Source organism: Priapulus caudatus, unplaced genomic scaffold (assembly GCF_000485595.1).
Source record: "Priapulus caudatus unplaced genomic scaffold, Priapulus_caudatus-5.0.1 Scaffold16, whole genome shotgun sequence".
NCBI lineage: Eukaryota > Metazoa > Priapulida > Priapulimorpha > Priapulimorphida > Priapulidae > Priapulus > Priapulus caudatus.
The window spans coordinates 330697-352242 of record NW_014577077.1 but is presented as its reverse complement, the minus strand read 5'-3'; the positions used below and the strand labels follow the sequence as shown (position 1 = coordinate 352242).

Below are 21546 nucleotides of genomic sequence, written 5' to 3'. Positions count from 1 at the left end.
AGGGAGAGAGGGAGGGAGGGAGAGAGGGAGAGAGGGAGAGAGGGAGAGAGGGAGGGAGGGAGGGAGAGAGAGAGAGATAGAGATAGAGAGACATAAAGATTGATCACAAGACGTTTAATTCGCCTTGTGTATTGCTTATGTGTGAGGAAACCGCTTGCACAAGAGTCTGATGCGCATCGGCAGCCAGTGTCGAAACTTGGACAAACCTTTAAGGACCAATAATGATTAGGTTTTGACTTGCCTACGGCCCTTCCCTTCCCACGCCCAGGTAGTTATTAATCAACATTGTCAGCAATAATTGTTATTGCGGTAACTGTTTGTTGCTGAAAACACTGATATCTGTAGACTGTCGTCACAGATATGGAAATTGATATCTGATCATGTGAATAATGGCTAATCCCGTGGCTACCGTGTATTTTGAAATTCAGCAGCTTTCTGTTCAAAATTTAATTGTCTGTGCCAATATGTGTTTCAGCCTTCACATTTTAACGCGGCCTTCATGCAGTAATCCGTGTGTTATGTGTGCGTTCGTGAGTAATACACATAGTATTAGTAAGCTATGTGTGCGTTCGTGAGTGCGTGCGTGCGTTCGTGAGTGAGTGCATAAGAATGTTGGCAAGCAGGTTATAATATTTTGACGTCATATCATAAACCAATAATATATATTTACCTCCGCCAAGGGGTTGGCAGGAGGTTATGTTTTCACCGGCGTGTGTTTGTTGGTTTGTGCGTGTGTGGGTTTGTGTACAGCCTAACTGAAAAAGTTATGGACGGATTGTCATAAAATTTTCAGGATAGTTCAGAAATCGCCTAACTTAGAATTGATGAGATTTTGGTGGTGATCCGGATCCAATTAATTAATTAATTAATTAAATTTTCAGGATAGGTCAGAAATGGGGTAACTTAGAATTGATTACATTTTGGTGGCGATCCGGATCCAATTAATTATTTAATTAATTAATTAATACAAATTTTCACAGTGAGAGAATTGAGCTGCCTTGGCGGAGGTCTGTGCTCTCCGAATGCTCTAGTTAGTTATGTTTTTATATGCAAATGGGGCAAAACGACGGTATTGAAGCGGGCAGACGGGCGGGTTGGCGTGGGAATCCTCGAGACCGTGTATATGAGGCCATGTTGTCCGTCCTCTTATAGGACTCTTTGATGTATAACACAATAACGTTCGAATTTTCAGGGCACCAAGCCATTTCCTGCATCGCTGCGTTCGTTTTCTACGCGCTTTCTTGCGTAAATTAAGAGGATGAGAGGATCCGAGAGCTGGAGCTGTTCGTTGTTCAGATTCATTACTGCATACAAATAGCTGGTAATTGTCTGGCACTTAGTTTGTGCATGATCTCTACCCCCTACCCCAGCACATGCAGAGAGCACATGCAGCCTCCCTTTCCATTATGACATCGGAACTGATAATATTTTCTCTAGCCCAGTTCGCGTGCAAGAGGAAATTTTTGAGATTGAAATTAAAAAGATTGACTGTACGCTGTCAAATTCGTGTTTTATGGGCGAAGAAATAGACACAAGAGTGTGGAATACATGGCTAAGTAATTACGGAAGAGTATTGAGCTAACTAGCATGTACAGGCGGTGATGTGGTAAAAGCGTATAAAATATATGGGTGCATGTGTGTGTGTGTGTGTGTGTGTGCGTGCGTGCGTGCGTGCATGTGTGCATGCGTGTGTGTGTGTGCGTGCGTAAGTGTCACTATTTATTTTGTAAACGCGGACTTCAAAATGACAAGACTAAAGACACTTAAGTGGCAGTGCGTTTGTATGCATGAACGCATGAATGATATCGCGCCCTGCACGCGCATCGTGCGTGCGTGCGTGGGCGCGTATGTACGTATATATTTCCGAGGCTGAGAGTCCATTCATAATTGATTGCGAGCAAGCATGTGCCGTGCACATCGGCGTCAGCGGCGGCGTGTGTTATCCGCGTCGGTAGCTCGGCAGCCAGCCAGCCATTCACGCTGTGGTTGGTACTGGTAGATGTGCTAAAACAGCGGCCCGATCGCATCGCGAATATAGTACGTGCGTGCTAGCTAACTGCGGATCGATTTCCCTCAGCCGCGCAGAAACCTACCTAAGTATGCTCCTGTCATTCCCACTCAACAAAGAGCGCCCTCGGAAACAACAATATCGTGACGCGTGATGTATGGTTTTATCACGGCGCGTGTCGTTGCGGTAACAGGTCTTGTTCCGTGCGCGGGCAGATTGGGCGGCAAGGCGCGCGAGCCTCTGTTCTTTGTTTGGCAGTCTGCTGCTTTCCAGGTGCTGCGGTTATTAAGTCAGATTATTGCGCGGACCCTGCCTTTGTTAGCGGTCACAATGGTGAAGTGTGTGACTAATCATCTGGTTTGTCATCTTTGTAGATGGCGACCACGGGGTAGTGCGATCACTTCGCTATAATAGCGTTATTTGCGGTTGCGACGCTCAAAAACCGCGAGCTGTGTGTGTGTGTCAGCCATAGAAATAGTATAGATAACCATCCTATAGGTTATCTATACTAATTCTATGGTGTCAGCAATGGGATGATGTGCAGTTGTAGATTGTCGTACTGATAGGTTAATTGCTCCACTGTAATTACTCAAAACGCAGTCGAGTTTGTCTCTGCAAATGCTTTTATGTTATTATTTAATTGAAGGCGTAGTCACCATTACGTACCAGTAATGGTATTAATGGTAATTATTTCATGGGAGTATCATACAGATTGATGTGTGCTGTACCCGTGCTGTTGTGGCCCAGGGGTCATTTTATAGTGCATCATAATATAACTGGTGGTGTTTCATAGGTTATATAATTTAATATACATCCTCATTATGTGTAAATATTTATCGCCCTTTCTAAATTTTGTACGTTATATAGGAGATGTTTAGAACAGCAATTCAGAAGAACAACATGAAGAACGCGATATTTCGGCCGTTTACTCTGGCTGGGGAGTATTTACTGCGTATCTGTGCAAGTGTTGCACTGTACAGGCACAATGCGCAGCTGCGAATAAGAATAGCAGTTTTTTGTGCTTAGAGGTTGTTTAGTTTGGGATATCTGAACGTTTGATCACTGTGTTTAATAAAACTGATATGTGTGGAGTGTATACGCTTACGTGCATAGCTCACTTTTAGATAAATCGGTAGCGCCAAAATCGGTGTGGGCGCGTGCACAGTTGTGAGGACGTACATAACATTTATACCAATCACAGACCAACGTGCTATGAACTGGTAATACCTCGATATAAAAACGTGTGCAAAGAATCCGTGGTTTTACGTGGTATATCTGTGGGAATTGGCTTTAGAATTATAGAACTAAATACTCATAGGAATATATAATTTTATTTAAATATAATATAAATTTAATTATAATTTTACCTTGGTACATGGTTTAAAATTTAAGGTGCCAGGCAGGATGAAATTATGCAGTTTGTGGTCCCGTCTCTACCTCCTCCACCCTTTACCTCCTCATCCGTCATCCACCTTCCCTCTCCCTTTACCTTCTACTTTCTTTCTCCCTCATCGTCTTACTCCTTCCTCCTTTACATCCCCTTCTCCATAACCTCGCCTGCTTCTCCACCTTCTCCCTCCTCTCTCTTCTGCCGCTCCTCCTTCCTCTCCACATTCCTTTCTCTCGCTTTCTTCCACATCATTTTACCAACTCTTCTCCATCTCCATTACTCCTTTACTTCCCTTGCTTCCTACCTCTTGCTCTTTATGGTAGTGAAGCGAGGTTTACTATTTGTGACTAATTTTCCTGCGACCAATTCTCCTACACCCATAGTGACACGTAGATAACCTGGTTCTAGTTGATGTGTGGTTCATAAAGGTTGCTATTCGGATCTAGCTATCCATGATTTTTATTAGCAAACTAGTTGGCTATTATGTCACTTGTTTTTTGATAGCATTAAGAGCTAATAATACCGTGGTAGCATGCAAAAACACGGGCCCGTTTCAATTCGGTTGTTTATCTGTTTTTGTAACAACTCGTCTAAAAGATGAAGTTAACAGCACTTCGAATTTGCCAACTTATGTTACACCTCCTGCTGGCATTCTAATTTTGCTTCTCCCCAGTTGGGGGGGGGGGCATTGCAGAAAAGTATGCGTGATGGGTACACGCTGTATTGTAGGCTCATGATATATTCTACAAGGAGTTCATATATTAAAAGTCGAACACTTTCTCGTGTGTTCCTGATTACCTCCGCCAAGGGAATGGCAGGAGGTTATGTTTTCACCGCGTTTGTTCGTGTTTGTTCGCGGCGTGTGTTTGTTCGTTTGTGGGTATGTAACACCGTTCTTTGTGTACAGCCTAACTAAAAAAGCTATGGACGTATTGTCATAAAATTTTCAGGATAGGTCAGAAATGGGCTAACTTGGAATTGATTACATTTTGGTGGTGATCCGGATCCAATTAATTAATATAATTTTTTACAGTGAGAGAATTCAGCTGGCTTGGCAGAGGTCTGCGCTCTCCGAGTGCTCTAGTTATATATGTGGAGGTTTAATAAAACGTCCATGATTAACTTGGCCAACGTGACTAATGTTTCTGTAACAACTGTTCTTTACACCCATGTTAATTCACTTGCCATTACACACAGCGTATACCATTCATACCCCCGTGTAAAGTATAATGATTGCAAGTGATGCGGTTTTAGGAATGTTCCAGTATCAGATTGACGGGTGTGCTATTCCTGTTGCCTAGCGATGGTGTAATACAGCAGAAATATGTGGGACCACAACAGAGGGCCGTGCCTTTACTGTGTGCGTAGCTTGGGCATGTGTATTATACACCTTGCCAGGAAACGTGTGAGTACGGGGCTGAGAGTATATTGAACCTATTCTCTGCGTTTACAATGTGCTTTATCACAGCTCGCTATGAGTCTTTTGTTAGTACGAGGCTGGATGTGTATAGGAACTTGGTCTCCTCGTCTCTACACGTATATATACTACAACAGCACACAAACACACGTTGTGATATTTCCTACGTAAATGGCAGAAATTCTTTCGGAATGTGTGTCAGGTTCGAGAACCTTCCCGGTTACTCAGCACATAGAGCCGTGTTAAATCGCATAAAATACTTACAGGTCGGGCATAGGCACCTGCAACAACAACGAATAAAATATTACTAATAGTAAATAAAGTCGAATTGCGTATTCATGTACTAGAAATCCTCAAATGATTCCACAAAATGCGCTGATCAAGCGTTTTATTAATTAGTCTTTCTGAATCGCCGATCGCCGTCTTATATACAGTATAATGTGTAGTATAAATGCGCAGTGACGCGCGAGCGACAGAGCACTCATACTGTACTGGAGCAGTATTCTATAGTAACCCGTACCATGCAGCAACCAATCCAACATACTACTACGATATGAATGTAAAATTAGACACTATATAGCCATACTATAGCCTTTATAGCAGTGGTTCTTAACCTTTTTAGAGGCAACGAACCCTAACGAAACCCACTGCTCACTCGCCGAACCCCTCAAATTTGACAAAAACGAATAAATTTTAATCAATTTTAATTAATCCAAAAATAAAACATATTTCATCAACATTCAAGACTATAATTGGAAAGCGTGACAAGAATGAACAAAAAATAAGAATTCTAGCAAATTCTAGCAAAATTTTAGTGCGTTTCGGAGGACCTGCGCCGAACCCCTGTGACTGGCTCACCGAACCCCTGGGGTTTGGTCGAACCCAGGTTAAGAACCACTGCTTTATAGTATATTATCAGGAGTACGAACGGTAATTGTTCATGTACTCCAGATGTTGTTTCAATAACTATACTACTAATACTACTAATATTAATATAATATAAAAATAATATAATAATAGTACAATATAATATAATAATATAATACCAACTCTTGATAATACTAATACTAATACTAACGCTTTACAGTGTCGTCTTGGCCACGTCATTTGCATCAGGAAGGGAGAGTGACCATAGTAAGTACCACATTACCTATGTTCAGAGTTCAGTGATATGAAATATGCACTGAGGCATCGTTACAGCTGCACCACCATATCAAAGCATCAGAGTGGCTGATCTAAACATCGCGATATTTCTTGATGTTTTATTTTTTTCTGACCGAAAGCGATGACGTCAATTACACAACAGATAATAAATCTCCAGTTCCTTGAAGTGAACGAGTAGAATCGCCCGCTTCAAAAGCTCGGTGACTGGTTTCCCAGTCGTTTGACGCGCAGAGCCGAGATGCATTGCATCTCGGATGAATCGGGCATGTAGCCAAATTGTGTGATCAAGACATGCTTCAGGTCGCATGCGTCGAGCCAGTTCTATTCATTCCGCCCTCTCTCACACACACGCGAGCGCACGCGCGCACACCCCGCATGCACGCACGCGCATACTATCCAATGTTGCTCGTGAGCATTTTCGTGCGGTCAATTTTGCATTTGCCCGGTGTAGGTCGTTAAGCACAAGTGCGTTGACATTTATGTTTGCGTATTCGGTCGTTACTATGTGTTTCATCTATACTCAGCGTACTCATTTACAGAGCTTGCGACGCTATGTCGCTGCAGTAAGCAACTAGTACTAGTATTAGTACTAAGTTACCCGGGCATCAGAGCTGCGAGTCATGTTAAGAATAGTTCGGCTATCATGTATCTCGCTGTCATTAAACTCGAGCCTTAACTTTGTTTTTTTAGAAATGTATCATCGGGAGGATTTAAGAGTTATTTTTGCGTATGCTCAGCTCTCGATCGGGTCATGGTCTGTAGGACGTCTTTCAGAGCTGTGTTCCGATTTCTCGCGCATGAAAAGTCTTTTTACTCCGTCGTCAAAATCTCAATTTCAAACACTGGCGCAAATGTTGAGTAATACTAATAGAACGAGTATGTCGAACAATATGACGGATATTAGCATATGCGTTACGCGGGATACGCACAACCTACGACTAGGCAAATTTTGGGCCCACTTTGCGCCAGCCATAGTTCTGTCGGTCAATCATCAAAGATCGGTTGCCTCTGTGTAAATACATGAGCTTAGAGCCACCCAGTCGTGTCCATGATGAGTTTGGATTCATGATCTGTGCGCTTGGCGAGCGACCGCGATGAGCATTTGGGAATATTTCTATAGATCTCTACTCTATTTATCTCTGTCTCCATCTGTCTGTCTGCCCGCCCGCCGCCTGCCTGCTTAAGCCTTAGCAGTCAGTCTTCCCTCTCTCTCTCTCTCTCTCTCTCTCGCTCAATCTCCCTCTCCAATTGTGAATGTATCTTTCTTTTTCTGTCTGTCTCTGTCTGCCTGCCAGCCCGCCCCCCGTCCGTCCGTCCGTCCGTCCGTCGATCGGGCTGTCTGTCTGTCTGTCCGGCCGTCTGTATGTGTGCTCATCTATCCATCTGTACGTCCGTCCAGCCATCCGTCTAGCTGCCCATCCGTCTCCCCATCCCTCCCCTCCCCCTTACCCTCTCTATGCTTCTCCCTCACTGTGCAGTCACAGTTTGATGGTCAGTAACGAGCAGTTCAGTTGGTGGGTAACGAGTGATGCAGCTGTTCAATACCACCGCGGCGCAGTTAGGATTCGATTCAGCAGTTTTGATTGTAACCGAGCCTGGATGCAGTATGAAGCGAGCAATTTTTGTCGTGTACGCGTCACGGTCTGCATAACGAAATGTCACATCATCACAAGATTTTCGATCAAGAGATGACATTTTGACGTCTGATAGAAGCTGACTGCGAACGGGTGTAGCTTGAATCGTCAATGCGGGCGTACGAATGTAGTCGAAAGCAATGCAGATATGTGTATTTATGTTTAGGTATGATACTATCAAGAGTAAAATAATGTTTTTTATCAACACGTATTATTATAAATATTAGAAGACTCCTGCTAATGTGTTATTATTTACATACAAACATGGTCTGGACAGAAATTCACATTTGCTATTGCAGAAGTGTTTAGAAGTACAACATGAGTCACGACACATGTGTGAAAATATGTTTATCCCGTGGCTATGGACTTGCTTCTATCAACGTAACATTTCATGCCCATGACATAATATGTCACAATTGAATCTAAGATGTTAGTACGATGTGAAGTCATAGCTCGAAAGAAAATTGCTGTAAAATTAAGCTGTGTTATGGCGTGGAAGAATTCGATACTGTAAATGCATCACAGACAAATTGGTTACTAGAGAAATTTGTCACATGGAAGCACATGGGAGACCTGCAGCGCTTGTCCTCCGTCAGAAGTTACTGCTGTGAGAGCGAAACATAATTATTGCATGGATTCACATAATTAAAAGTTATTGTCCCGAAACAGTATAATTGGTACGTAATAATTGACCATAAATAATGAACCTGGCAGCGTCACCTTTACCGATTTACCTGGCATCGTGCATAAATATTGGAATAGTTATGAATTTTGGGAACTATACAAATCTGCCCCTTCCTTGCGTTCTCTTTTCATTGCCCCTTCTCTATTCTCCCTCATCACACGAGTGCGTGGACTGTTCACTTGATAAATATTGTGGTAGGACATTTTAAAAAAAAAATCCCATGTATATTAAGTGCCAATGCACACTTAAATATTGACAGTATTTGATTAATTACAGTAGCTAATTATCCGCGTGTAACGTGGTTAGTGATTATGACAAGCAATGATGGAATGCAAACTCATGCAGCTACCTTTTATGATTGCGTTCTTGTAGTCAGACAGCTAATAGTTTTTGCGTCTAGCGTCAGTTATTTTTCGCGTAAAAATTCGGACACCGATATTTTCTGTGAACAGTCTTTTTAGGATTCTGCGTGGGAAACCACACGACTTCGCAGGAAGACTTGCAATATGCATTTGATAGTGTGGCAGTGTTCCAATCACCCTTCATGGTGTTCACTGTATGACTATGAGTACGGCTGCCGCTCCGTGTGTACATATCTACTTCACTGTGATTAGCCTGAATGATGGATGGATGCACGGGGCCTGCCTGCCTGCGCGACAGTAATAAAATGGGATAGATCTGCCGATCGTATGATGAGTTGTGTAGCTGACTTAGGTTGTTATTTGTGAGCGTAAGCAGACTGCAAGGGTTGAGTAGAATGTGCACGTGTAAGCAAACGTTCGTGTCGGGAACACGTGTACTGATCGAATTAAATTCGTAGTTCAATGAATGATTGGTTATATAAGATGCAGAGTTGCGATAGAGAAGATGCCCAGGAAAATACGAATGAGATATGTCTATCATGTTTGACCAGAACAACTGTGTTCTGTAAATAGATCAGTGCAAGTACGTGATAGTGTATGAATATTGAATAGCTCTAGGACTATAGCCCGAGTACAGTTGCCTGCGTGAATAGCTTGGACAAGCTTCATGTGACAATACGACTAGCCAGTCATTTCTCATGTATTTCGTACGAAGGTTTTAGATTTACCGAACTCATAACGCACTATTTCCAACTAACTCGCGACTATTGATCAGGAATCGAATTTCGGGACTATGGCATACCTACCATCAGTCATATATTCGTCTGTGTTTCTAGGGACTGCGAGTCAGTGATTAGAAAGGCGGATGGTGGTGGGAAAACGTTCAGCGACCTTTGATTGGATGTTCTTGATTCTCTCAATGACCCGAGAATCGCGGATCTATATCTAGCTCTCATTACAATGCCCTTACTTGCATTACGCAATGCAATGAAGGATGTGCGTAATTAGAGCTGACCGTTGTACCTATAATCACGTTTGTGATGCAGTAAATTTCTATTACGCTTTAGGAAATTCAAATAGGAGAGTACAATCATGCTATGAAACCTCCTAGTAGAGTCGGTGGTGACGTTTTTAAGTGAGCTTTGCACAGCCGGTGCTAGACTGTTCCGAAGTCTTTTTACTGGCGCTGACTGTGAGCCCAGCTACAACAAGGTCTCTTGTTGTAACAACATTGACCGATTAACCCTGAAAATAAATTGTTCTGACTGAAAGAGGCGTAATATCCACATGGGACAGGAAGAAAGCGAATGAAGATGAAATAGATGGCTGTGTAGGTTGGAGTAGGAGGGGAGGAATATATGGGGAAGAGAAAATTGAGGGAGTTGGTAGACAGGTGATGGCGAAATGAGGTGTTCAGAACTTGGTATTGGTTAAGAAAACTGTTGGGGAAATAGATGGCGTGAGGGAGATCCAAAGAGGAAGGATGAGGAACTGGAGGCGTTTGATGAAAAGGCGATGTGAAATCGCCGAGAAAACAGGCGATACAGATCTACCCGTGTTTAGGACAGCGGGCAATGATCTCCTGCCTCCTTTTTAGCTGGAAAAATTTCCTCGTTTTCGATTTTTTCCTTCTTCGTTCATGTTCATCTTATATGCATATATGTGCTGGTCAGGCAAGTTTCCCCATATGAAATTTCAGTTACCATTTTGCTACTAGCTGAATATTAAAATAATTGTAATATTTGTAATATTTGCTCTATTTTCGAGCCGATCTCTGCTAATGTTTTGATTGTTTGTTTCTTAAAGAACCATTAACTTAATAATACCTACATCTTTTACCATGGGAGTCAAATAATATGGGTACTAGCAGAGGCCACGATGCTTTGAATACTTGATATTCACCCTAATCGTGATACGAGTTGTAACCAAATTACCCTCTTTACTGTTATTTCGCAATATATAGAACTGCAACGCATAATATACACAAAGCAAGACATTGTGCGCATGCTGGTGTATGGTGAAATCAATCAGGCTGAGTAGTTGTAGTTAAATGTTTAAAACGGTAGTTGTATCCCCCGCGACAAAGTCGGCGGGGATACTATGGTTTCATGTCTGGCCAGCCGCCGCCGCCGCCGCTTGGCGCCGCCGCAGACACTTCCCCTTCCGCTCTATAACTAGACCCCTAATTGACCTAGCGCTACCAAACTTGGTAGGCCTATACTTACACATCTTGGGGAGAAGGTGCGCAGCGTACCAAAACCAGGTCACTACGAACTTTATTTGACCTTTACCTTGACCTTGATCATATTTCCCTTCCACTCTATAACTCGGCCCCTAATTGACCTAGCGTGAGCAAACTTCGTATACTTACACATCTTGGGGAGAAAGTGTGTTGCGTACCAAAACCCCTAAGGCAACCAATTTTAACATACTTGCACATCTCAGGCAGATGTGTGACTTTGTGACTTATTTAACTTTACCTACCTTCTACGTCCTTACAGAAATATTTCATTTATACTAGATCACGGGGGATAAATGTAGTTGGCGACAACTGCCCTTTCTAGTTTCAAATGCATCCTAATATCTAAAATACAGAAATAGGAGATGATGAGATGAAAATATATTTATTCTATACAAATTTAGCCAAGGACGATATAAATTATGCATTCTATTCATTTGAATGACGATGCTATTAAAATGACAATGGCTAATCAGCAGTGATGCAACACCGTACTAAACTGGAAACTCACAAATTTAATGTATTTCTGCCATTTAGATTGCAGAATTGTGGCATTTCCTTTTAGTCGTAGTGACAGTTTGCCCATAACGAAGCTTATACGTTATGCGAAGCCTTAACCCCGGTTTTCCGTGTGACCACGCAGGGCCATTACGATAACAATTATTCAGCCTGTTAGTGCTCAATTTCCGTGTGCACTTCCACCTTCCGCTTCATGGCATTATAATTTCTATACTCTTAAAACTGTTGAACGTCAATTGTCACGCGCAATTTGCATGATGAACACGTCCATTTTATATGCGTTGCGTTGTTCATATGCTAATTAAGTACATTCACTGAGTAAACTACAAGATAGTACCATGATGGTGTCACCGTGAGCGTTAAGCCTTTGGGACACAGGGTTCATGCGATTGATGCTGGTTTATTCATGTTTTCCCTTCTATAAATTAAGGGCATAAAGTCATGCAAATTTCGTGCATCCATCAGCTGTTGTGAATGCGAGGGAGGGGAAAGAGCAAGTGTCCGTGTCAGTGTTATTGTCAGTGTCAGTGCCAGTGTCAGTGTCAGTGTCAGTGTCAGTGTCATTGTCAGTGTCAGTGTCAGTGTCGAGGGTCAGTGGTCAGCTGTCAGGGGTAAGTGTAGTGTCAGTTTCTTTGTCAGTGTCAGTGTAAGCGAGAGTGAGAGTGAGAGTGAGAGTGAGAGTGAGAGAAAGATGTGTGTTTGCAGCGCGCGTGTGCGAGAAGAGGGAGTGAGATAGCGAGAGGGATGGTGTGCGTGCGTGCGTGCGTGTGCGCGTGCGTGCGGCGCTCGGCGTGTGTGTGTGCTGTGTGTGTGCGCGCGGGCGTGCCACGCATGCGTGTGGTGCGTGCATTCCATACAAGGCGTACTATATAAAGACGGCATATAAGACTGCGACTGCTTTATATAATCATGCTATGAGAACAGAAATAGCAGAATAGTCGGCACTACACTATATATGAGCATCTTGGAAAAACTATGAATGCTGGCGTTTGGGTATGTTATGAGCTTCAGGAAACTACACTGCTTCTCTATACTGAGTTCCACGCCCTATACATCATCAATGGGCACATATGTATATATGTAATGTACAGATCTAGTACATATATCAGATACTCATCAAATATAATAGGTTACCTATCGTGGTGTAATGCAGTATCGGATCCGTATCTGTGTGCTTGTAAGAGCACATCTTTATGAAGCTGTCAGCATCAGCAAGATTATTAGTATTGCTCCAGCATAATGCTAAATAACATTTAGCACGCTTGCATACGGGCAAAGACATTGATGCATCAACTGTCAGCTGCGCTTACTCACACGATCATGGGAAGATGTGCAGTACAGTACACTTCGAGTGTGCTCAAAGCGCGCGATTTTAAGCCAGAACGTTAGCCGGCAAACAGTAATTGCAGGTATATAGTGCAGGAGCCCAGGGGGTGCAGCCTAGCTGGAAAGGAAACCACAATTTTCATGCATATAGCAATGATTCGTGTACTCCATGTAAGGAAATGTAAGTCTGGCGGCAGCCGCTGGTGGGTGTGGTCAGTGGGGTCATTTGAAAGGCACCCCAAAATTGGGCTAGATAGCTGGAGAGGAAACCTCATGAAACCTATTGGAAAATGTTCGGCATGGTCCCAGTATCAGGAATGGACACTGCCAGAATTTTTTTAGTGGTGGGGCGCATGCGCAGAGCTAAAAACCGATACCCCAAAATTGAGCTAGATTAGCTGGAAAGGAAACCTTCTGGCACCCATTGAAAATGTTCAGCAATAGTCCCAGGTAATCGTGAATGGCCACTGCAGAAATAATTCAGTGGTGGGTGTATCCACCAGACGCCCCCAACTGCCCCCACTCCCAAAATTGGGCTAGATTAGCTGGAGAGGAACCCCCATGATACCTATTGGAAAATGTTTGGCATGGTCCCAGGTATCAGGAATGGACACTGCCGAATTTTTTAGTGGTGGGGCGCATGCGCCAGACCTAAAAAACCGATACCCCAAATTTAGCTTAGATTAGCTGGAAAGGAACCTTCGGCACCATTAGGAAATGTCCGGCATAGCCTCAGGTATTGTGAATGGCCACTGCCAGAATAATTCAGTGGTGGGTGTATCCGCAGACGCCCCGAATGGCCTAACGTCACTCTAGCTCTACTCTGGTACAGGTATACAGGCTGCATGATAGTTGATAGAGCAAGGAGCAGCTGGAATGTTGAGTAGTCTACTTCTTATTTTCCCACATTTTATTGTGTACATATTCTAAATTAATGTGTTGTCTATAATAGGTATAATAGTTTATATAATAGGTGATGACCATAAAAATTTGTATTAGGCATAAAAATGTCTGCAGGCATGACTGTAACTTGTTAGACTGATAATGCTATTATCGTACTGAGTTAGAGTGTAGTCTAGTAGTAGACGCGTCTATAGTAAGTAATAGTCTTATACAGGCCAGAACAGAGGGAGGGCAGGTGGCGGCAGCTCTGGCCATGGGCCTACGATTTTGAGGGGGCCTATACTCTTCCTGGTAGAGACTAAGGGGGACCCTTTGTAAAGAATATTGATATTGTAAAGAGAGTCAAGGGGGATCATTGCACCAGAAATATTTTAATTTTAAAGAAGAATCAAACGATTACTACACATGTATATAATGCATACATAAATCACATGTATTTAGCACTGATTACAATGAAACAAATGAGCTATTTACTGTAGCAGGCAGCAGCGCAGCCGCCTGCGGCCACCATCAGTGGACCCTGCTTCACGTCACCTCGCCATTCAGTACCTTTCAAATTCCAGCATGTGACTATATTTATACGTTTTAATGAGGATGAATGATCGAGGGAAGGCCGGTGAGCGCTCAACGGTCGTATTTCTTGTCACGGTGTATTACGAAATCGCACTGCTTGCTCAAATCAGTCGACGATTGTATGGATGTACGGTCTAGCCGTTTAAATGGACATGTCGTACGCCTGCACGCGGTAAGGCTTCGTCGTCCCGCTGACAAATGTCGCGCTGTAACAACTGCCGCAGCCGATCTGCGGGCTTCTAATGACTATGTGTTTTCACTTGTTTCGCATCACTTCATACCTGCTTGCCTATATGCGCTAACACGCACGCACGCACGCACGCACGCGGCTCGCGCTGCGCACACACACACACACACAGCACTAGAGCGAGGCGCGCGAGAGAGAGAGAGAGGAGAGAAGAGATTTAGATGAGAGAGGAGATTAGAGATGAGAGAGAGAGAGAGAGAGAGAGAGAGGAGAGAGAGAGAGAGAGAGATAGAGATGAGATAGAGTAGGATAGAGATAGAGAGAGAGAGAGAGAGAGAGAGAGAGAGAGAGTAGAGAGAGAGCAGAGCGAGAGAGAGAGAGGGAGAGATAGCAGATATGAGTAGGATAGAGTAGGATAGAGATAGAGATATTGTAGAGAATAGAGAGAGAGAGTAGACTCACACGCGCCGCCGCACACTCACCGCCACCACACGCAACAGCTCTCTCTTCTCTCAAATCACACCACACACAAACACACACACCACGCAACACGCCCGCCACACGCACTCAGCACACGCCCGCCACGGCCACCCTCTCTCTCTCTCTAACACACACCCACCACACACCACCAGCACTGCACGCACGAGCGCCACGGCCGCACGCACGCACACCTTACACAACACAGGGTACCTTACGCGCGCGCGCGCGCACCACACACACCACACCACACACACACACACACACGCGCGCGCAACACACACAACACACACACACACACACACCGGCACGCACACGAGCACGACGCACGCACTCACGCACACGCCACGCACGCACGCACCCACACCAATCCACTGGGAACGTCGCAAGCCGCACTTTCCGTCACCCTAGAGATGAGGCTACGACGAACACGTTGTTACCGCGTTGAGCGACACGTGCCTGGACAGCATCTCCTGGGGACGGTTGCACCACGTTATGGGTTGTCTCTGAAGGGACACTATGAGCCAACATGGTTGCGAGGTCCGACCGTACCAGAGAGCTTAGTTTCAAATGTCATTAACCCCCAGGGGGACATGGAGGTTGAATGCGTGACAGCTAGATATTCCGAGTTGGAAGTACTGCAGCGATTCGTGGCGGAAGCATGGAGTTGATGAGACTCTGATGTGGAGGTGGAAGACGGGCGTTCTTGTAGCGAACACAAATTTTATAGATGCTACGATCAAAGTTTGGTCTATAGTAGCTCTAGATATTTACATGGGTTTGGAACCTTTAATTAGGTACAACTTTGTACTTTCACTTTTTCTGGGGGTCTGCAAGGGGGGTTAAAGTTAAGATCAAATATGATAAATGACATAAAACATGATGGTTTGAACTAAATTTGATAGTTGATTATTAAAATGGATTTTAATTACTGGATTGCTAAATTGGGAGGCAATAATGTGATTTGGAATTGTAAATGTATGCCATATGATGTTTCATTTTATAGAAATAAAATACCTTTGTGTTAATACCTTGTGATGATGGTCGACCTTGTGAGTAATATTTTTATTTTTATTTATTTGCCGTATGGCTTCATGAGAGAAACTGTTCAGGTGATTTTTCTTGTGATTTTGAAGACACTTCTTCTTTTTCTTCCTTCGCATTATTAGTCCCACTTAAGTGGGGTCGCTGCAGTGGACTATACTGTATATATAACCACTGTGACTACTTGATACACTGTATATGAGAAATGAAAGTGTTGAGAAGAAGTGCTTTATATAAGGGAATAATGTTGTTTCATCAAATCAATGTGTTGTACATTCGAGATTTGTTGAAAGATTCTATTCTGCAAATTAACAACATGAAAAAAAAAGGTAGAGAAGCAAAGCTGACCGATGGATCAGTGGTTTCCTCGATCTCCAGCTAATCAGAAGTAGATATCTACTTCTGAGCTAATCTATCTAAATAATGAAGGCCCGGGTGGGGGCAGTTCGGGGCGTCTGGTGGGCACACCCAACCACTGAATTATTCTGGCAGTGGCCATTCACGATACCTGAGACTAAGCCGAACATTTCCCAGTGGGTTCCAAAAGGTTTCCTATCTAGCTCAATTTTGGGGTAACGGTTTTTTAGGTCTGGCGGATGCGCCCCATCACTAAAATATTCTGGCAGTGTCCATTCCTGATACCTGGGACCATGCCGAACATTTTCCAATAGGTTTCATGGGCGTTCCTCTCCAGCTAATCTAGCTCAATTTTGGGGTGCCTTTTAAATGACCCCACTGACCACACCCACCAGCGGCTGCCCGCCAGACTTACATTTCCTTACATGGGTATGTACACGAATTATTGCTATATGCATGAAAATTGGTTTCCTTTCCAACTAGGCTGACCCCCCTGGGCTCCCGGTCTAATAGTGCGGATTAGGAGTATCAACGGAGTATTGTAATACCTGTCTCCGATGACCTATCATTTGCATACATTTGCGCACCACTCATCAACGTTTATTAAATACTACAATTACAGCAAGGATATCACGTCTTTCCAACCGTTCTCATATTTTCTCGAACGTTTTGATACTTACTGGTACTCCTTGCGTAACACGTATACGATAAAACGCGAGTGTCTTAATAAGATACTCATTATTTTCACCAATATGTGCACTGATCTGAATTTCAAAGTAAATTTGTTTACATATGTCATCATCAATAGCACATGAATCTTGCATCTCATAAGATGGCGTCTGTACACTATGCAACCTTTGTCTGCGTGTCTAGTCTAGAGCAATTTACGTCACGTAACCAGGTAACTTGTTTTAGAGCAGCACTTTTCGTTTTTTTTTACGATTCTCAGGAATGCATGCAGGCGCATGCTTGCTGTCCATTGCACTGTTTTATAGCCTATACCAGCAGAAACTCGTATATTTTGATGGAGTAACCAGCAATAAGTCCAGTAGCAGGTGAACCCCAATTTTTCTAAATGCATTAATCTCTTCATTTAATTCTTTTTTTAATACATAATGATAATATATTTGAGAGATAATAAGTTTAAATGTTTCATGGTTATATATTGCAGCAATTATGTAAAGGCACGCCTGTCTTATGTTCGCTATATATATACAGGCTGTTGTAGATGTTTGTTACAAATTCCAGGGATCTGATTAGCCTTGGTCGACCAATAATTAAATAATTAATTAATTTTAATTAAGTGAAGATAATTATTTTTTGATATAATTGTGTTACCCTTAATCAAGATTAAGTCTATGTGTTACCAGATTGAAATTAACCTTACATTTAGTGATTTACTTGTTTTTGCGGTAATGACATACGGCCTTTAACCTGCAGTAAACTTTACCACTCATCGGAACGCGCGTGTATTGCACTTGTCCATAAATAAGTATAGTTTTAACTTCATTCAGTTCTATCAGCTTGCGTTTTCGTTTGTTTTCATCAGATAAACAATGTGATAACGTTTTTCGTAACGCATCACATGTGATCAAGAGCGTATAAAGAAGCCCTTCTTTATACGCTCTTGATGTGACGTTACTGTACACGCATTTGCTGCTGATGGTGATTTCTATGTGGCATGATTCATTTGTGCGGCGGGTCTTTGGAAGATGCGAGTCTTTCTTGGATGATGTCCAGAGCATGCACTCGTAATCACGCAAGTAGTGCCGATAAACCCTCTCATTAACCGCATTGCTAAATTACAATAAAAACGCGAACACATCAGAGCTCGCTATAGCGTGTGATCTCTAAAATGCCAAATTAATAGTTTTCTTAGAAGCTGTACGCCTCAGCATCTGTGATCGTTGGCTATGTTTAGGTCATGCGCGCTCACCCAGGTTGTAGTAAAAATGTAGTGCTTAGAGTACTTAGTAATTAACATGTTTGCTTTTCTACTCAATTAAGTCCTATTACTAAGAACTTCGTTCATGAAAATATGGCAACAAATTTTTATTCGGAAAACGATTAGCATTCAAAGTAATGCGGTTTTTATCTCCATGTGTGCATATATAATTATACGTACGCGTATATCGCGTTGGCTGGCTTGATAGCTGTATGCTGATGGTTTTAATTGGATCTTTCTGTATAGAACAGGGAGGATTTGCAGGCTGAAGCCCACTGATGGCAGTTTTAATCTCAGCAAGAGTTATTGTAAAAAGAAGCCGAAGTCATGGTTCAATTTAGATGAGTAGTTAATTATTGGTGATGCAAACTACCAGTAGAGAGGCAGCGTTTGTGAAGATATACGTGTATTGTATGCAGCAAGCGATGGTAACGGGACGTGACGCTAAGCACGTCACACCTAGAGCATCTACATGTATAGGAGTGGTTGACGCGGCGCGCAAACGACAATAGACGGGCGCGTCCTCCCGCATCCGCCTTGTGATAGGGATATGTCGCACCTGCGAACGGGCATCGCTTGCTTGTCGCAAGGGTCTGGTTTTGGACAGACGAGTTTCTAGAGCCGGGTTTGAGCCCATATATGTAAGCAGCATTTGACAAGCAAGAAAGAGAGAAGATATAAGATTTAGAGAGACACTATCAGTATGTAGTCAGTCAGAGCCTAGGCATGGTAGCCTATAGGCTGTATTATGTATATATATATATTTTGTATGTGTAGTTACTAATAAAAGTCCATGTGAAACAACTAATCTGTGACTACGTCTACGTCTACTGGTTATCTCTGCTATCAACGCTGCCACTTCTACGCTGTCGAACTACGAGATGTCAGTGTCAGTGTCAGTGTCAGTGTCAGTGTCAGTGTCAGTGTCAGTGTCAGTGTCAGTGTCAGTGTAAGTGTAAGTGTCAGTTTCTTTGTCAGTGTCAGTGTAAGCGAGAGTGAGAGTAAAAGTGAGAGTGAGAGTGAGAGTGAGAGTGAGAGTGAGAGTGAGAGTGAGAGAAAGATGTGTGTTGCAGCGCGCGTGTGCGAGAGAGGGAGTGAGATAGCGAGAGGGATATGTGCGTGCGTGCGTGCGTGTGTGCGTGCGTGCGGGCGGGCGTGTGTGTGTGCGTGTGTGTGTGCGCGGGCGTGCACGCATGCGTGTGGGTGCGTGCATTCCATACAAGCGTACTATATAAAGACGGCATATAAGACTGCGACTGCTATTATATAATCATGCTATGAGAACAGAAGATAGCAGAATAGTCGGCACTACACTATATTATATGAGCATCTTGGAAAAACTATGAATGCTGGCGTTTGCGTATATGTTATGAGCTTCAGGAAACTACACTGCTTCTCTATACTGAGTTCACACGCCCTATAATCATCAATGGGCAATATGTATATATGTAATGTACAGATCTAGTACATATATCAGATACTCATCAAAATATAATAGGTTTACTATCGTGGTGTAATCAGTATCCGGATCCGTATCTGTGTGCTTGTAAGAGCACATCTTTATGAAGCTGTCAGCATCAGCAAGATTATTAGTATTGCTCCAGCATAATGCTAATAACATTTAGCACGCTTGCATACGGGCAAAGACATTGATGCATCAACTGTCAGCTGCGCTTACTCACACGATCATGGGAAGATGTGCAGTACAGTACACTTCGAGGTGTGCTCAAAAGCGCGATTTTAAGCCAGAACGTTAGCCGGCAAACAGTAATTGCAGGATATATAGTGCAGGAGCCCAGGGGGGTCAGCCTAGCTGGAAAGGAAACCAATTTTCATGCATATAGCAATGATTCGTGTACATACCCATGTAAGGAAATGTAAGTCTGGCGGGCAGCCGCTGGTGGGTGTGGTCAGTGGGGTCATTTGAAAGGCACCCCAAAATTGGGCTAGATTAGCTGGAGAGGAAACCCCATGAAACCTATTGGAAAATGTTTGGCATGGTCCCAGGTATCAGGAATGGACACTGCCAGAATTTTTTAGTGGTGGGGCGCATGCGCCAGAGCTAAAAAACCGATACCCCAAAATTGAGCTAGATTAGCTGGAAAGGAAACCTTCTGGCACCCATTAGAAAATGTCCGGCATAGCCTCAGGTATTGTGAATGGCCACTGCCAGAATAATTCAGTGGTGGGTGTATCCGCCAGACGCCCCCGAATGGCCTACGTCACTCTAGCTCTACTCTGGTACAGGTATACAGCTGCATGATAGTTGATAGAGCAAGGAGCAGCTGGGAAATGTGAGTAGTCTACTCTTATTTTCCCACATTTTATTGTGTACATATTCTAAATTAATGTGTTGTCTATAATAGGTTATAATAGTTTATATAATAGGTGATGACCATAAAAAATTTGTATTAGGCATAAAAAATGTCTGCAGGCATGACTGTAACTTGTTAAGACTGATAATTACTATTATCTACTGAGTTAGAGTGTAGTCTAGTAGTAGACAGCGTCTATAGTAAGTAATAGTCTATATACAGGCCAGAACAGAGGGAGGGGCAGGTGGGCCAGTTGGCATGGGCCTACGATTTTGAGGGGGCCTATACTCTTCCTGGTAGAGACTAAGGGGGACCCTTTGGTAAAGAATATTGATATTGTAAAGAGAGTCAAGGGGGATCATTTAGCACAAAATATTTTAATTTTAAAGAAGAATCAAACGATTACTACACATGTATATAAATGCATACATAAATCACATGTATTTAGCACTGATTACAATGAAACATAATGAGCATAGTTACTGTAGCAGCAGCAGCGCAGCCGCCGCCGCCACCCATCAGTGACCCTGCTTCACGTCACCTCAGCCATTCAGTAACACTTTAATTCCGCATGTGACTATATATTATACGTTTTAATGAGGATGAATGATCGAAGAAGGCGGTACGAGCGACTCACGTCGTATTTCTTGTCAGCCGGTGTATAAAGAATCGCACTGCTTCTCAATCAGTCGACGATAGTATGGATGTACGTCTAGCCGTTATAAATAGACATGTCGTACGCATCACGGGTAAAGGCTTCGTCGTCCTCGGACAAATGTCGGCTGTAACAACTGCCGCAGCGAATATCGCGCTACTAATCAAACTATGTGGTATTTCACTTGTTTCGCACTCACTTCATACCTCCTTGCCTATATGCGCTACACACACACACACACACACATACACACACGCACACGCGCGCGCACACACACAGAGAGAGAGAGAGAGAGAGAGAGAGAGAGAGAGAGAGAGAGAGAGAGAGAGAGAGAGAGAGAGAGAGA

The 21546-nt window shown here is 43.2% G+C and overlaps 1 protein-coding gene across 6 annotated transcripts in view; it reads left to right on the top strand.

The window, feature by feature from the left end:
• Window positions 1–21546, top strand: part of LOC106810328 (basic helix-loop-helix domain-containing protein KIAA2018-like) — a 129501-nt gene that overhangs the window by 5026 nt on the left and 102929 nt on the right. The window contains exon 1 of one of the 6 annotated variants that reach the window (XM_014813648.1): window positions 5903–5949. The exons of 4 other annotated variants lie outside the window; for them this stretch is intronic. The gene's annotated coding sequence lies outside the window, so the exon portion shown is untranslated. Of the gene's footprint in view, window positions 1–5902; window positions 5950–20500; window positions 20525–21546 lie in introns of those variants that run through there. One more of the 6 variants, XM_014813663.1, reaches the window with a different exon arrangement.